This window comes from Aptenodytes patagonicus, chromosome 11 (genome assembly GCF_965638725.1).
Source record: "Aptenodytes patagonicus chromosome 11, bAptPat1.pri.cur, whole genome shotgun sequence".
NCBI classification, from domain to species: Eukaryota; Metazoa; Chordata; class Aves; order Sphenisciformes; family Spheniscidae; genus Aptenodytes; species Aptenodytes patagonicus.
Genome location: NC_134959.1, coordinates 12,658,726 through 12,675,378, shown reverse-complemented (window position 1 = coordinate 12,675,378; position 16,653 = coordinate 12,658,726). Strand labels below are relative to the sequence as shown.

Below are 16,653 nucleotides of genomic sequence, written 5' to 3'. Positions count from 1 at the left end.
CTTTCTAGAACTAGCAGGTTATTTGGCCAAAAGTATATATTCCTCTTGAGAAATCACTGAGATCAAAGGCACCCGATGAGAAATCCTGTGTGGTCTTGCACTATTTCCCAGTATTTCCTAGTATTTCCCTGCTTCCGTGTCAGCATGTCCGTAATAAAAATACATCTTTTCTGGTTTTGCTACCAGTTAAGCTCACTATAACCTCACCTCACTATAACCTCACCTCAGCACCCTCCACAAGAGTAAAGAAAGCTCAAGTCGTGTATATCACTGGCTTTAAACTTCCTGACTACTACAGATTCCTCCTCCACAATACTTGTATTGTAGTTTTGTATTTTGTATTGTAGTAGGAACTTGTAGTTTTGATTTCAACCTATCCTCCTAATGTGAGAAGCCATCCCCAAATGTACTTTTAGCACAGGCAAACCATTCTCAAAGTATTATCTGAGCAGCCATTCCATGATGGGGCTAATCCCAACTACCCAATCCCACAGAACACCCTGAACCCAGGGCAGCAAGGGGTCTTAAACATTTAAAAACATTTAATTCAATTCTAGCAATAGGAACCCAAATGTTCTGTGTGCTAAAAAGAACATGTAACATGGGCACTGAAGTGTCTCTCACCATGCCCAGGCAGGGCACTGAAAACTTACACAATACTTCCCAAGTATTGCAAGCATTTTTCTAGTATTCAGTCCTCCCAGCTGAACAACTCGATTCCTTCAGGATAATTACAGAATTCCTTGCTGCTCAAGCAATAGCCAATCCGTGTGTCACATCCCAACTGGAACTATGTAGCTCATCACAAACAAGGCCATGCCTAGCTCCTGTTAAAAGCCTGTCAGTCTGTAATAATGGAATAATTTTACCACTCTCCTTCACGTCAGAACTGATTTTTATATACATGACTGATCCAATACATCTCAAGAGTATGATCCATTTGACCTTCTAAAGATCAGGTCACTCTAAAGAACAAAAGACTCGAGGTGGCATTTTCTTAACTAGTTTATCATTTTTCCATGTGCTTCATGTTTCCCCATCACTACCTTACCAGATGCACAAGGCCACAGAATCACCAAAAGAAAATTTACATTCAAAAGACATGGAACCAAGTTCAGAACAAGTTACTGAATATTTGTCCTTGTTTACAGATAGTCAGATCCTGGCTTTCAATTAAATTGTTAAAAACCTACGAGACAGGTACAAAAACATACATCTTTGTTCACGATTCAATCCCATACACTTCCTCCCAAAATTTCAGGAGACAAACCATCTAGAACGCATATTTAGCCCTTCTTAATTTTCAGTCCCGTGAGATTTCCATATGACAAACACTGCTAAAGCAAGCAACCCTGGTCATTTGAGTAAATTTCTGAACTCTGTGTATTTAGTTCAAATGAAGCAAGGTAATCGCATCTTGGTGCCACCCATCATTATTTAGGATGCTAAATACAACATTTGCAGGTGAAAATTTTAAAATTATTTTTACAACATTTTTGGGGTGATTATGCATACTGAAATTAAATGCATACCTTGTCTAGCAGTCATCTTCAGGCTAGAGAGGTTTGGCGAGTTTACTCTCAGTGCAACCCAAATTGTCTCTCTCATCTTTGATACTGTTTTTGTTTGCAGTACTTCTAGCACGCTGGTCTCCTGCACTCATACAATTTCTTACCCTCTGCTCAGCTTAGACACACAAGAGTAAAAACTCCCTGTTCTATGTCAGAGGCTCCTGAAGCTGCCACTTTTTCCTCAGGGCTTAGCACTACGATGTTTTACATTTACTCATGGTGCTCAGCTGTGACCCTAACAGACTGTACCTACAGAGATGGAGTGAAAGTAAGCAAGGCAGCTGACATAACAAAAGCCATAAATTTGTCAGCATTGGGGTCCTCTTACACCAGAACCTGGCATTCTGGCAATGTTGGCCAAAGCCCTGGTTATGCTTTTTTTTTTTTTCCTCCTCCCCAGTTAATCTTATGCTGGTTTTGGTATCACTCACATTCTGACACATCAGCTGACACAGCGTGACCCCTTGTTCAAGTAACAAGCAGCAAAGGAAACTTGACTGCTGTAACACTGCAAGTAGATAAAACCAGTCGTCTAAAGCTTGTGTCATGCAATGCCCCTTTAAAGCAGTCAAGCCCAATTCAGGTGACTTCAGATCCATAAAACCCTCTAGAGGCTGATGACACTCCTCAGTAAGAACTCCTGGCTGACAACAGCAAAGCCAAACTCTACGCTTACCTCTGTTAGACGTAAACAGCATATATTCTGTGGTCACTGAAGCTTTTCACTGTAACTCTGACAAACACAAAACAAAAGCTATTATCTGAAAAACATCACTGCTACTCTCACATATGAAAAGCAATGCTTAAATATTATTTTTGATGCAAAGTATAACGCATCAATCATTAATCTTGGGATACCACCATGCCATACTACCTTTTAACAAAATTCTTGCATTCAATTCATTTGGGGTTTTTGAGCTTTTTTTTTTTTTATTTAGCACCATGTCAGTTAAAAATATCAGTGATATTTTTGTCAGAATAGTCGTAACTACAAGCTTTTAATAAAAAATGATGGAATTTTAAAAGTAAAATTTAACTGTCATGCATAGTATAGTAAATTTATAGAACTAACTTACCCAATTTCAATACTAATTCAATATTTGAATATTCAGACTATTTGGCTACAAAAAATCATTTGACTTTTCTGATATGAATCTAAGAAGAGTTTATCTTTAGCCAGAAGTCTTTTTGCATATCTGCAGATGCTTGGCCAAAGTTAGAATTAGACCATAAAATTCCTTCTCATTACACTGCCTAATGGTTTTTGTGTTTTGAGATCTACGCCAGCAAAAACAGACCTGTGGAAACAGGCATACCCACTGTCCTGGTTTCGGCAGGGATAGAGTTAATTTCCTTCCCAGTAGCTGGTACAGTGCTGTATTTTGGATTTAGGATGAGAATAACGTTGATAACACAGGGATGTTTTAGTTGTTGCTAAGCAGTGCTTACACTAGTCAAGGACTTTTCAGCTTCTCATGCTCTACCGACTGAGAAGGATGGAGGTGCACAAGGAGCTGGGAGGGGGCGCAGCCAGGACAGCTGACCCCAACTGGCCAAAGGGACATTCCATACCATGGGACGTCATGCTCAGTACATAAACTGGGGAAAGGTGGCCGGGGGGGCCGCTGCTGGGGGACTGGCCGGGCATCGGTCGGCGGGTGGTGAGCAATTGCATCGTGCGTCACTTGCTTTGTATATTCTATTATTACTATTACTATTTTACTTTATTTCAGTTATTAAACTGTTCTTATCTCAACTCATGAGTTTCCTGACTTTTACTCTTCCAATTCTCTCCCCCATCCCACGATGAGTGAGTGAACGGCTGTGTGGTGCTCAGTTGCCAGCTGAGGTTAAACCATGACACCAGCTTAAAGTTTTGGCAGTTTGACACTCGAACTGAAACAGGATATCCTGAAGGACAGCGTTTGGTCCACATGTGGTCTCCCCTGTAAGAGGATAAAGCCCATCTTGTCATCCTGTAAAGTTTTGAGAGATATAAATCAGTTTTGTTATCCTTGACAGGTGTTGTGAACAAGGTGGGGGGGAGTAAGAGAGGGAAGGAAAAAAAATATCAAACAGCCTAGCTTTTAACTCACTTATATGCTGAAATAGAAATTAGAGGGGAAAGATGGAAGAGTTGTAGGTGAGGAGACGGAGGAATGATATATTTGGTAAAGTACAAACTAAGCCTATATCAAAGTGAATGCAGAGAACTAGCTCTAGAGAAATTTCAGCTTAGATCATGGTCAGGTACACCCTAGGGAACATAGCCCAAACTGTGTAAGAAGTTACTATCCAGAGCAATCAAGTTAGACTACATGTATACTTTTTATTTACTTAAGCCTTGCTATGCTTTCAGACTGTTCATTTTCTAAGCAAAGATTAATCATAGCTTAGATGTACTTGGTTCCACTGAAGCAGTACAGGTCTATACTCAGAACTGTATTTAAAGCACTAATGCTAATGATATTAAAAAGTAAGTTTTGTCTTTAATCATAATTAGCAGAGGTTGTGCCTTACATCACTAGGTACTGCTTCAAATCAGCTGCACAGCAGGGAAAGAAACAAAAGTCCTGACCTGCAATAGCCACTGAACAGTATTCCCAAACAGAGTTTACAGGACAGCTCAGACTACAGTGAATATATACTTTTGGACATCAGAAAATTAAATCTATATGCAAACATTGTGAAATGCATCACTAGAACAATTTCCATCCATGTCTGTAAAAGCAGGCCACGTGTTCCTTTTTTCCTTTCAAAGTTAGAACAGTGTTGATTTTTTTTTTTCTCCAATACATTCATGTGAACAAGACATTTCATCTCACAGATTTTACCCCAGTTCGGTCTATGCACATTTTAAATAAATTAAGATTAAATAAATCCATTTTATTGTATTACTTTGTGCCACCTCTATGAAATAACGCTCATCTTTGTATTTTGTAAGGGATGTTGACATGCCTGAAAATGGTGCATGAAGTATAATCTTTGAGGATTGCACTGCTAGAAAAATAAATCTAAGCCTATGTTTCAAGCTCAGAATGGCACCGCTTTTGATTGAAATGCCTCTGAAACATCCATTCCGATACAGCTATGCTGTAAAATTCATACAATTGATCACCAGTGCAGCTGTAACAAAACTAGTGACTAGTAGCTTTGTTTTCTAAACATCTGTTCATCTCTTGCAAGCATAAAACATTCCCATGAAATAAATTACATACAATCCTTCAGTTTCAGAAAGAACTGCAAACTCACAGTAGGAAAAAATCAGGTCACAGATCATGAACAAAACCAAAATGAAGTTTAATGCTTATTAATAGCAAAAAAACTCTTCTTGCGGAGGAATTTTATTCATCACAGGTCTTAGTCAAATAAGTTTGAGGTATGGCATCCCTAACAAAATAGGGGTATTTCTTTTGTTTCTTGCCTGCATTCCTAGATCCAGGCAAACTCCAAAGCTGATGGAGTCCTAACAGGACAATGAAAAAAGAGTGAGGTATCCTAAAACAATAAAACTGCTTCTTGCGATATCAAAACCAAATGTTTAATGAAAAAAGTAAATGTGATCAGTTGAGAAAGAAAAGTCAACGTTAAAGTCTCATTATCTAAAACCAAAGCTAACTGATATCCTCGTTATTTATCTTTTTATCATCAGAGCAACAGAGCTTCGCACAAATCCTCAAAATTTGTGGCAGAACAAGTAAGAAATATTTGTTCTGAAGAAGTTAATTCATATTTTTGGAATATGAATTTATAATAATTCTCAGCTTCAACCTTAGCAGCACATTGGTAACTCCAGAAATCATCAGAGCAAAGAGAGGTAAGAATAACACTTAGTGAGAGGGACTAGAGTATCTTCAACTGTCAACTTCCCAATAGCTGAACGAAGAAACTCCCTTGGTATTTTTTGGCACTAGTTCCATTTCCACTTTGAGTTCTTCTTATCTCTAACATGAAGAAAAATAGCTTTATGAATCAAGAATCGGCAAGATTTCCCTAAAGACAGCATTCCACATCTGCCATTCAGAAAGACATCAGAGGAGCCATTTTTTCAGCTATGATCAATGCCATTTATGTTTTCTTTTATAATGAAAGTGCATACATTCACGTAGGGGGTAAGTGGGCATGACCATCATATTAACCAAATACTAGCTACAGAAGAGTTATCTGGCTCGACCCACTTGATGAGCAGGCATATAGAAACCTTGTACTAAAAGGGAAAAGTTACATTTAACACAACATCTGCTTCTATTATGTCACTAGAATAAAACAGGAACACAACTAGAGCACCCAAATCAAACTTTTTGTCATCATTTACAAGCTTAAAATAGGACAATAAGAACCACTAGTTTCATAGAGTGTTCTCATTCAAGAGGGATATATCAAAATCCTGATGAGAGCAACAAGCCATTAAAAACCTAAATAAAAAGCCTACTTCATCCTTATTTTCAACCACACAACTTCCTCATATGAGTTACAGTTTATAAATTTGAATTTCTTCCCGTAGTATTTTCATTTTTAATTCACTTTTTATGTTAGAAATATAGTTAAGCTTGATTTCTGATCAGTTCTGCATGAGGTCACACAATGGGGGTAGTTTTTAGAATGAAAAAATTTGTGTAAAACGTTCACAAAATACAAGGTCTGGGCGCAGGGGGGGTTTCTAATTCATTCGACTACTCAACAGCAAGGCTTCTGGTGAATGCATTAAAAATGCAAGAAAAATATTCCTGTCTGGCTAACAGTATCGGGAAAATCAGCTATCCAAATCTCCTATCCCACTTCACCCCAGATCTACCATATTTTGGACTTTAGGAAGAAAGTGACATTTATTTGTACCAAATCTTATTAACTATTTGTTCAGAATGCAGGCATACCAGATCACAAGGGAAATGGCAGAGTCATCAAAAGCACATTACTCTCAATTATGAAAACTCTAACGCTTCAGATGCAATGGTCAATGGTATTTTTCTCTGCTCGTTCAAGTATATTTAGCCAATGCTTCTACGGTTTTCAAGTAAGGACATGTGGTTGATTAAGTGAGAGGTACAGGCCATCAACACCCATATTACTCAATGAACCCCAAAGGCCATCTCACCTTTAAATGTATAGATTCTTTGTCAAGAACTTGCGTTTACTTAGCAGCTCGATGATTGTAAAGGATTCTGACTTTTTTACTAGACCATAATTCATGAAAAAAGGTGGACACCTTCACCTCATCACAGAACAGCTCTCCTCTGTTTTTACTGAATATGGTCCAAAATTTGATGAAACAGTATCCTTTGCCTAGGAGCATTTCCATGCAGTGTGTTCAAGAATTACATCCAGAGAGAGAGATTTGGTTAAAAATGAAAGTCCACTTTCGTGTCTTTCATCTGCACCTCTAGGTCTATAGAAATGGAATTGGCATGTAATACAACTAAACCACCTCTAGAATTCAATTAAATGCCAGGACACTCAGTGTCATACAGAAAAAAACTACTTTATGAATACAAAAATAGGAAAAAAAAAGACAAGAAATGATACATAGGCAAACTGGTATCTCCAAAGTTACCACAATCGAAGTGCTTAAAGCTGTTTTTCATCTAATAATTTCACTCAAGCTAACACTCAACAGCTGGCAGTATTTTGAATCCTAAAGCCTCTCTTTCTCTTAAGGATACAGTACTCATCATGTATTTCCCCAAACTTAGGAAAAATAACTGCCTATACGCCCTACACATTTTCAGCGACATACAGGATCAGGGCCTGTAAGACAGTCCAAGCATTGACTTCCACTCAGTTCCTTACTGTAGTCACTGTGGCCAGCGTCTGACAAGATACATCTGTTAGTTTGGGGTTTGTTTTCTTTTTAAAATACATTTATTTATTGATTTTGACACCAACTGTTCCAATTTAAATTACAGTTCAAGTTGGCATTATAGTACATCCTGATCCAAGCCAGGAAAATGTCAGAGATTTATCATTAACTTCAACAAGGCCATAATTTCAACCTTTTGTCCTCTAGATTAACCATACAGAGAACTATCAGATACCTACAATAAGGAAAGAGGATTTTTTTCAGTAGCATCTAGTTAGCTAAGAATTTTGATAGTTACATGCTGATAGTCAATGGCATGTGTACTTATGAGTGTAAACTTAAGTCCCATCGCATGGCTCAAGATAACAGTTTAAAAAGCAAGTAAAACTTCATAAGCCAGTTGGACACTTTTCAAAACTTTCACCATGAACACTGCTTATTGCATATAATGTGTACTGGGAACAAAATGCATCATCTGCAGTGATTTTATTTACTTTTTACATTTATAAAGCAAATTTGAACTCTTATTACATTGCAGCCTTGCAAAGTATATTATCATATTTCATTATCTAGCACACAAGCAAATGTCTTACGAACAATGCTCTATTATTATAATGAATTCTGAATATCTAGTATAAAATTGTCAACATTATAAAATAATGTAAAAGTAACTGCACAGTCAAATGTCTACTACAAAGGAATGGAGTTTAACACTCACATTTTCATTCTAAAGTTTGTCAATGAGAGCTTAAATGTTTCTATGAACAAGTGTACTTCCATTATCTCATTAGACATTATTACCCAGATAGTCAAAAAAATGGAGGAGTAGCAATCCACTGATGTAGATATGGTCCAATGAACTTTTATATTTGAACAATGGATCCCAATACTTATGATTTTGAAAGCTACAGAACGACTATGTTTTAGATACTTTACTTCTCAGAAGTAAGCATTAAATATTTGTTTTCATTCAGTTTCTTTTCAGATTTTAAAAGTTACACACAGAAGAACAGCAAAAAAAAATGCTATAGTTATATTGACCTAACATTAAATGCTTGGAGTTTTGCAATGTACTTTAAAATCTTTGGTTGCAAGGCAGAAATGCAGATTATCACAATCTGCTATTATAAAAATTATTCAAAAGGTTATGGAATACAGGCATAAAATAAAAAGTTACTGATGAAAAAGACTTTCCTACACAGGATTAAAATGTAAGGTTGCAATTTAGTTTAGAGGTTTCTATCCCCTCCTTTGGAAGATCAAATCAAGTCCTTCAGATCTGATTCTCCCAAAACTCTTCAACATCCTACTCTAAATAGGCATGACTGTTGACTCTCCTCAATATTTCTTCTCATTTACTTCATCAGGAACAAAACTAGATCTTTTCATTTTGTTTCCTCCCACCACCAGAGTCATCACCATTTACAAAACTAACAGCATTTTTCATAAACTCTCTGTTTATAGTATTCAAAAGCAGTAATCAATTATCATGGTCCTCATATTTATTTGTAGAAAATAAATAAATGAAGCAATAGGTCTGTAGAAAACAGATTGATATTACGTACTCCTAAAATCAAGAGTCCTCAGCCTCTATTAGTTTGAGTGACATTCTGTATGTAGGCCACAGTTTCACAGTTGAGAGTCACGTGCAGAATAAGAAAAGAATAAGTATGATGTGAACAGAACAAATGGGAGAAAGATACAATTATTTAAGTGAGATGGAGAAAAATATTCACGAGAAATATCTGTACTGAATGAATTGTGAAATAATATTTCAAATCTACATTTTATCAAAAAGATTAAAGTATTTATTCCAGGATAATGAATTTCTTGAGAGAGACTATTTTATTAATAATGGATGTTGAGATGGAATCAGATACAGTAGGTGGAAATAACACAGAATCATGTCTTGTCAAATGTGTGATTAATTTTGCACTACAAGTATTGATTTGACAGAACACCTTTTTTTTTTTACCTGTTCATAGCCATTTAAGTGTAATGGACTTCTTTATTATCCAAATGTTATTCCTTTGTTTAAGGTTTTCATTTGAAAGCACTCTGATGCATTTATAACTAGTTACCAATTCTCTGGATCTTTATATGTGCATTGTGTTCTAAGTTTACTCCTCCTCTTTTCAAGTCTATTAGCGTCAATTAGGCTTGCAAAGACATGCAAGTCTGACAGGCAAACTTTGATAAAATGCTTGGGCTGATCAACCAAACAAAGACAATGCTACAGCATTTGTTTCCAATAAATGATTGCATTTAATAAACATTTCCTTGAATTTTACCTTTTTTTTTCTACGCCATACTAGTGCATACAATTAGTTTTATTAACGCCATAAAACTACTATCCATTGTGATGTACACATCACTTAAGTATCATTAATAGTTTGCATACACTGGTGAGTTAAAGAAATGGTTGGACTTAGGGATAAACTGTACCTTTCAAACCACAGATAATTAAACAACATTTCAATACACAGCAGAATAGCATAAAGTTGTTACTGCATAAGCACCCACATTAGGCAATAGAAAATGGTTTGGTAGTATTTTGTGCTCGGACTATGCCCTTCAGTGACTTAACAGAAATAGAATTTTCACCTCTCAGCTCCCACTGTTCTTCCCAAATTAAAAGTAAAAAATTCTAAGACGCTTTCTCCTATTTTTACTAAGGCTACGTAGCATCTTCTTCACAAATAAAGCCATTAACTTCTTCAGTAAGAGCATGATGGAACATAACTGTTATTTAATTTGGTTCTACCTACTCACAGTTATCATCTCTCAGATGAACAATTTCCTTCCACCTTTCAGAAAAAACAAGCATAAAATAAAGAACAAGTATTTGTAAAAGAGTCAGAATCTGATCCTGAATTTATGAAGCACTATGGGTAATCGGTAATTAGGTAAGTAATAACTAGTAACTGCAGCTGCTATGCATGTGAAAATACAGAAAAGTAGATGGGAATTCCAGCTGTAAAAGATTGTCTTTGAAAGATACACACACACGCACTCCAAAATAACATTTATTTCCAAATAGGAAATTAAATAATCCTTTCTGTGAAAAATTGCAAAATTATTTGTTTTGAAACAACAAAAGAAGTAACCAGCTCTAAAAACTTTGCAGGCTATTTTAAAATACCTGATTTTTACAATTCACCCTTTTTCCTTCCACCTCTATAATGATGTAAAAAAGAAGCAAAATTCGGATGCCCCACTGTAAGCATCTGGCATTCCTATAGCTCCAAATTTAAAACACCAAAACAGCATTACTTATAGTAACTTTTTGCCTTGGTATACTCACTGGTCTGTCAAAAATAATATTTTGTATTGCAGTGTCATTTCCTGATATAACTGAACAAAAACACCCCTCTGTACGATTGCAATTATTTGAAATAAGAGATAGAAGATTTTAAATATTCAGTGGGCAGTTTTTAGCAGTCTGCCAGTCACAGGGTGGCATTTCTTTGCAAATATATTTATTTTTCAGTATTTTACTTTTCTAAGCTAGAATATATCTTGTGGTCAATTGCCCATAAATAAAATTGAGAGATATAAATGAAGGAAGAAGATAAGTGGCAAGTCTTAAATATCAAATGCAACAATAAAGCATGTTTCCAATCAGGTCAGTGGACACACTGCAGTAAATTGGAGTTTTGGGTGCATAAGGATACAGGATTATAAGTGGCATATATAGCACATCCAGCTATTCTTTATTGATATTAACAAAGAAGGATTCCTAAGACTTGTTTGAGGTGACAAACGATTGACCAAATTAGATTTGATCCCTACCACAACTTAGACTATAGCTATTCTTTTCAATTTCTCATTCAAATTTTAGTCTTATTTAAGCTTTAAATAAAAGTGTTAGTAGCAGCATGTTTACATTAATAGGCTACCATACTATTTTGCAATAATTGAAATTTGTCCTGAAATTCTAGAATTAAATGTAAAATAGTTAAATATAGAGTGAGACTACAAAGAGAGAGCTGAGTTTACCACTTTATTAAAACTGTGATTGTTCCCATAAAGACTCAACCAGGTCACATATTAATAATTATCACTGACAATCTTTAACATCAGACCAAACCCACAAGTGAAGCAATATTACATCTCTCTCTCTCATTTATCTTTACTGCTTATGGCCCCTCTGTGGTCAGCATGCTGTGAGCTTCGTGGACATTTAATTATGAACACATCATAAATGTGGCTGACAAGGCAGAAGCTGGGTTCAGATGCTCCTGGGATGAAGGAAACATCGTTGAAACCACTTAGACTTGCAGTACTTTCACTCTGTTACAATAAACAGTGTTCTGAGTTACCATATACACACCAAATATAAAGCTCCCTCTCTTTCTCATAACAGATTTTCATTTCATCAAACGTTACGGTATGTCTTGGTGAAAATATGAGAATGCATTGTTCATGACGCTTTAGAAATAAACTATTTACCTTTCACTAGTCAAATTATAACGGTGTAATATCAGTGCGATAAGGGCCAAATGCTGAATTTTTCTACCAGTGTCATATAGATTACTAGGAAAAGGAACAGAAAACATAACACCCGGGCAATAACACTACGAAACAGTTGGGCTGTGCCGGGTAGCAGGACAGATGCCTCAGAGAGCTCAGGCAAAAGAACGGAAGCGCCCAACAGCACGTATAATTTTTGCTACAAGTACCTCTATATATTACTCCTTTCTGTGAATTCCTGCGTATCAGTAAGAGAGAGACTAGTCTGGCCTAAAGGTTTTTAGAGCAAAGGCCGTAACTGTGGTACATTATCAAAAGATCTTAGTCAAAAAAAACCACCACACCAAACGACAGACACCCAGGAAGTTGACAAGACCAGCAGCTCCCAGATACTATACATTTGAAATAAAACTCTGGCATCAGAATCACATCAACATTTTGTCTTGAAAACACGCATAGTAAGCAAGAGAAAGGCATGCAGAGTTGGTATAAACCAAACAGAGCAGAAATTCTGGATAAATCAGTTAAACTATTGTACTGCCACACTGGCATAAAACAAATTCAAGATCAGAATCAGGACAATGCTCTCTCAGAAAGTAAGGTAGTTAAAATATATTCTGACTCAAATTCGTTTCGCATCCTCACAGAAGCTGCTTTCTACCACCCTCTCCACACCAGCTTTGGTTTTGGATTTTGTCTTTCATGGCAATGAAAATCCCTGCAGCGAATAATAAAGAGCATCTCAATTGTACTGAGATTCTTGAAACATCATTGTTATAAAATGCTCTGAATCCTCATCATTTATAAGCTTTACTAACAAGAACGCTATTTTAATAAAGCAGCCTATATTGTCCACAAAGCTGTCAAAAATGGCACGAAGACGTTACCTCCAAGGCGGACTTTTTTGGTGGAATCATGTTTGTAATGCTAAGAATTAACATTTGAACAAAGAGTAAATCTTGCAAGCTACCCTGCTGCTTAAACACCTAGGTAAGAATAAATGTGCATGCAAAGAACTAACCAGTGTCATGTTTCAAAGCAACTGTCCTCTGTAGTGCCGAGGTACATATTTCTATACCTCCCCAACAGACTAGAAATAGAAAAGACAAAGCATATAATAAAGCCAAGCACAATGAAAGAGCTCTGAAGAGAGAGCTGAAAAGTAGCTATCATGTTGGCAGATAAATTCTACACACAATTATTCATTCCTAGCCTCTTGACATGTAGATTAATGAGTTTGATAACCCAGGCTTCTAAAGAAGTAGATTCAACTCAGTTTCACTAGCTTTCTTCTCCTCTTCTAACTACAAACAACACTTTGGTCTATTGAGGAAAAAAAAAACCAAATCAATACATTTGCACTGGTCATCAACATTTTTGCAATTGAAGTCCTATGTCAAAAATATGATATCTGCTGCGGGACACGGCTCTTTACTGGCCCTGTCAAGAATTCACAGGGGCTCATGTGATCACTGGAGGGAGGAGTTTTTGCTTCAGCAGCCTGTGCTTCCATGCCAAGTTCAAAGTCATATAGTAGCCAAGGAAGGAAAAAAAAAAAAACACCAAACAAAACAAAACCCACAACAGCTATTCTCATGGTTATAATGACCCTGTGCTCACTGCAATGTGTTCTGTACATAAAATTTTCTATTTCTTCCCTGAGGCCAAATGACCTTTTGTCGACACTTTGGTTAATGTTCACTGATCAAAGTGGATTTTAAAGCAAGTGCTGTATCAGATTCCAGCCACGACGACTTTACAAGGGGTTGTGTCTGCCTTAAACCAGTACGCATAGTGATGCACACTCAGGGTAGGGGGGAGAGGGGAGGATGGAAAAATACAGTTAATGATTTACAGATTTATTCTTTGTCGAGGCAAGTCTTGCACAGTGGAAATGTTTTATTCTTGATTGGTGAGCAGCTTTGAGTCCTTTTTTTCATCTCAAGTGTTATGAGTTCAAATTCTCTTGAGTAATAAGCCATACGCAGTTGCTTAGGATTTTTCAGGAGGTTTAAAAGATGGGGACTGGGAGGGTGGGGAGAGGGGTGTGTTTGCTTGAGGTTACCCCCTTTTCCTGGTTAACCACAAGGTGAAAAGTAGTCTTTGGCTCTTAAGAAAAGAAAAACCAGAGAAATCCTGTCTTGCAAAATTACTATGATATTACTTAGATAATCACAATTTCAGAACTCTGTCTAGTGTAATTATAACATTTTTCTTGTTATCTGCAACTGGAAAAGAAATCAAGATTACAGTGGGCACTCAATGCAAGCTAACAGGAAGGAGAAAGTTACAACAATCCCAAAACTAGACACAGGCTATACCAGACTAGTGACACCCAAATAGCAATGACATTCCACAGCATTCAAGTGTAGTTTACTCTCTCAGGCAAAAAGCTATATCTTTCACAGCCTGCAACAGATTTTTCTACCACAAACACCATAACAGTTACTAATTTCTTTTTTTTTTTCTTTGCATAGCTCTCTAATGATCTGAGCAAGCAATCAATGTGTTTGAGTAATTTTGTGCCAATCGCCATGCAACATTTTTTTACCTACACCTTAAAGTAGGTTGGATTATTGGATTTTGTTTGTTATTATCTCTACCTTAATTTTTTATTCAGGAAGAACTAAGTTGCAGTTGCAGAATTTTGTTTTAAGCAGAACTTTCTATTTTTTTTTTTAATACTGTTTAAATCTGATCGCTTAAATTTAAATGTATTTGCCCTGGATTTTTTGTTTAGTTGGTTGTGATTTTGGTGTGGGGTTTTTTTTTTCTTTAAAAAAAAAAAAGTGCCTTACTGTAGGCACTTACCTAGCACTCACAGGGGTGAAAGACATGCTCTAGTAATATCTTTCATTTTATCTACAAGCTTTATGATCCTGTAGCATGAGGCACACCCCCTCACACATTCCAACTGTAAATCTACTGCATGAGAGGTTATTTAGAGATACAAATTACTGTTATGCACAATCCCCTTTGTAATCAAATATATCTTCAGTTTAGTGTTCACTTTAGAGTGGTCTCATTCCTTTGATGCTCTTAAAGCCAACCTACTGAAACAAGTTCTGGAAAGAAAGTGTTATTCTTCAAAGTAAATCATAAGGAGCGAAGTTTTTTCCTGAAAGATCTTAGAAATAGCTCATGCTGCTGCTGCTTCCAAATATTAATTCTCAGAAATATTCATACTAAGTGAACCCTATACATATCTAACATATTGAGCAATTGTCATGCAGACCTATTCTTCCCACTACAACAACTAAGGATCTGCATGCATCCACAGTATCTAATCTCCAAGCATCTAATCTTCAAGGACAGACATTTCTGTAGATTGAGGGGAGAGGAACCAAAAAGGACAAAATACACGGCTATTTATTAAGACAATTGTTCACAGAAATCAGTTTTTTCTGCACCTCCCCAAACCCTGAAGCTAAGGATTTTAGATTTATCCCAATAATTTAAGTTCTGAATTTGAGAGGAGGGCAGGGGTTTTACATAGAAGTTAGGTTTCGTAAAGATCTGCCCGGTTCCCTTCATTTGCCACTCATACCAAACTATACATCTATTTCAAGCCACATGATATGTATTATGAATCCATCATGTTGGCACCTTCTCCTCAGACAGTACTCCAAAGTACCTCCAGCAGTCTGCTACCAATGTTGATATACAGCACAGAGGTACAGCCACCATTCTATAAACCAGTTATTCAACAGCATTAGGTAAGTATCTCAACCTACTACAGCTATAGGTATTCCAGACAAAGAAAGATATGCAAAACAGCAACTTTACTATTACTGGAACATCAACAGCACTGAAATTCCCAAAACCAACACAAACAGCCTGTGCAAAATGGTGACTCACACCATGTTTACATCTATAGTCTTCAGAAAGAACATCAACAAGTATACACAGTCGACAAGATAAATCTTGCTTTAGTAATCTAGAAGTCACTAGAAATCATTAAGCATTTCAGTGGAGATTACGGAGAAAACATTAGTGAACATATACGCAAGATTGTTAACTGGGAATTAAATTGTATTGTGGAACAGCTTTGTGGTTTTGTTGGGATTAACAGCCACCAAGAGCGATTTCTGCTCAAATATGCCAGGCATCTTTTTTCCTGATGTTGTGAAAATAAGTGGAAGTGCTCAGTGCCAATGAAAGGTACACAGAGGATTCTCATTTTATCAGAATGGTGTTGGGCATGACTAGTCCCATATTGATGGACATAAAAGATGCCCAAAGATTGCTGAAGCAAAGGAATCTTCTAAATTATCCAGACCTAAATGCAAGCTAGCTCAAGAACCACTAGTAATTTGTAAATCAGTGGTCAGGTTATTATATACATATCTTTTAGTCCAGTCAAAGAAAAGAGAGTATATTAGTCTCACCTTGAGAGCATACCACTTGTATACAGAGACAAGACTTGTGCTTTTATTTCAGCAACATCTGGGGCTCCCGGTAAATCCTCTTTGCGTAGTAGCTGTTACATCGATAGACACTGGGAACTGAACAACAGAAATTATTTTTGCAGCCAAATTGATTTGCAGGTGCACATCTGAGCACATTTATCTCTAATTATCTGTTCTTGGGCACAAAACAAGCAGTTAGAGCAGAAAATATGCAGGCATTTATTTTATTTTATTCTTGCTCTGGAATTTGATCTTCATTTTTGCACGCATTAAGTTGTCAGAGAAAGAACTGAGTCTCAAGCCATTAAAAATATGCCCCAAAGTGACTTGCCCATGTGAACTTTAAAACTTATATTTTAGGAAAGACAGGAAAGGAGCAAAAGCGCCTGCTTACAGGACTACC

General features: G+C 36.6%; 1 long non-coding RNA gene across 1 annotated transcript in view; it reads right to left on the bottom strand.

Annotated features, from left to right (window-relative positions):
• Positions 1–16,340, bottom strand: part of LOC143165617 (uncharacterized) — a 171,064-nt gene extending 154,724 nt beyond the window's left edge. Inside the window, exon 1 of the long non-coding RNA XR_012996283.1 lies at positions 16,230–16,340. This is a non-coding gene — a long non-coding RNA (uncharacterized LOC143165617). The remainder of the gene's footprint in view (positions 1–16,229) is intronic.
• Between the last annotated feature and the right edge of the window lie 313 nt (positions 16,341–16,653).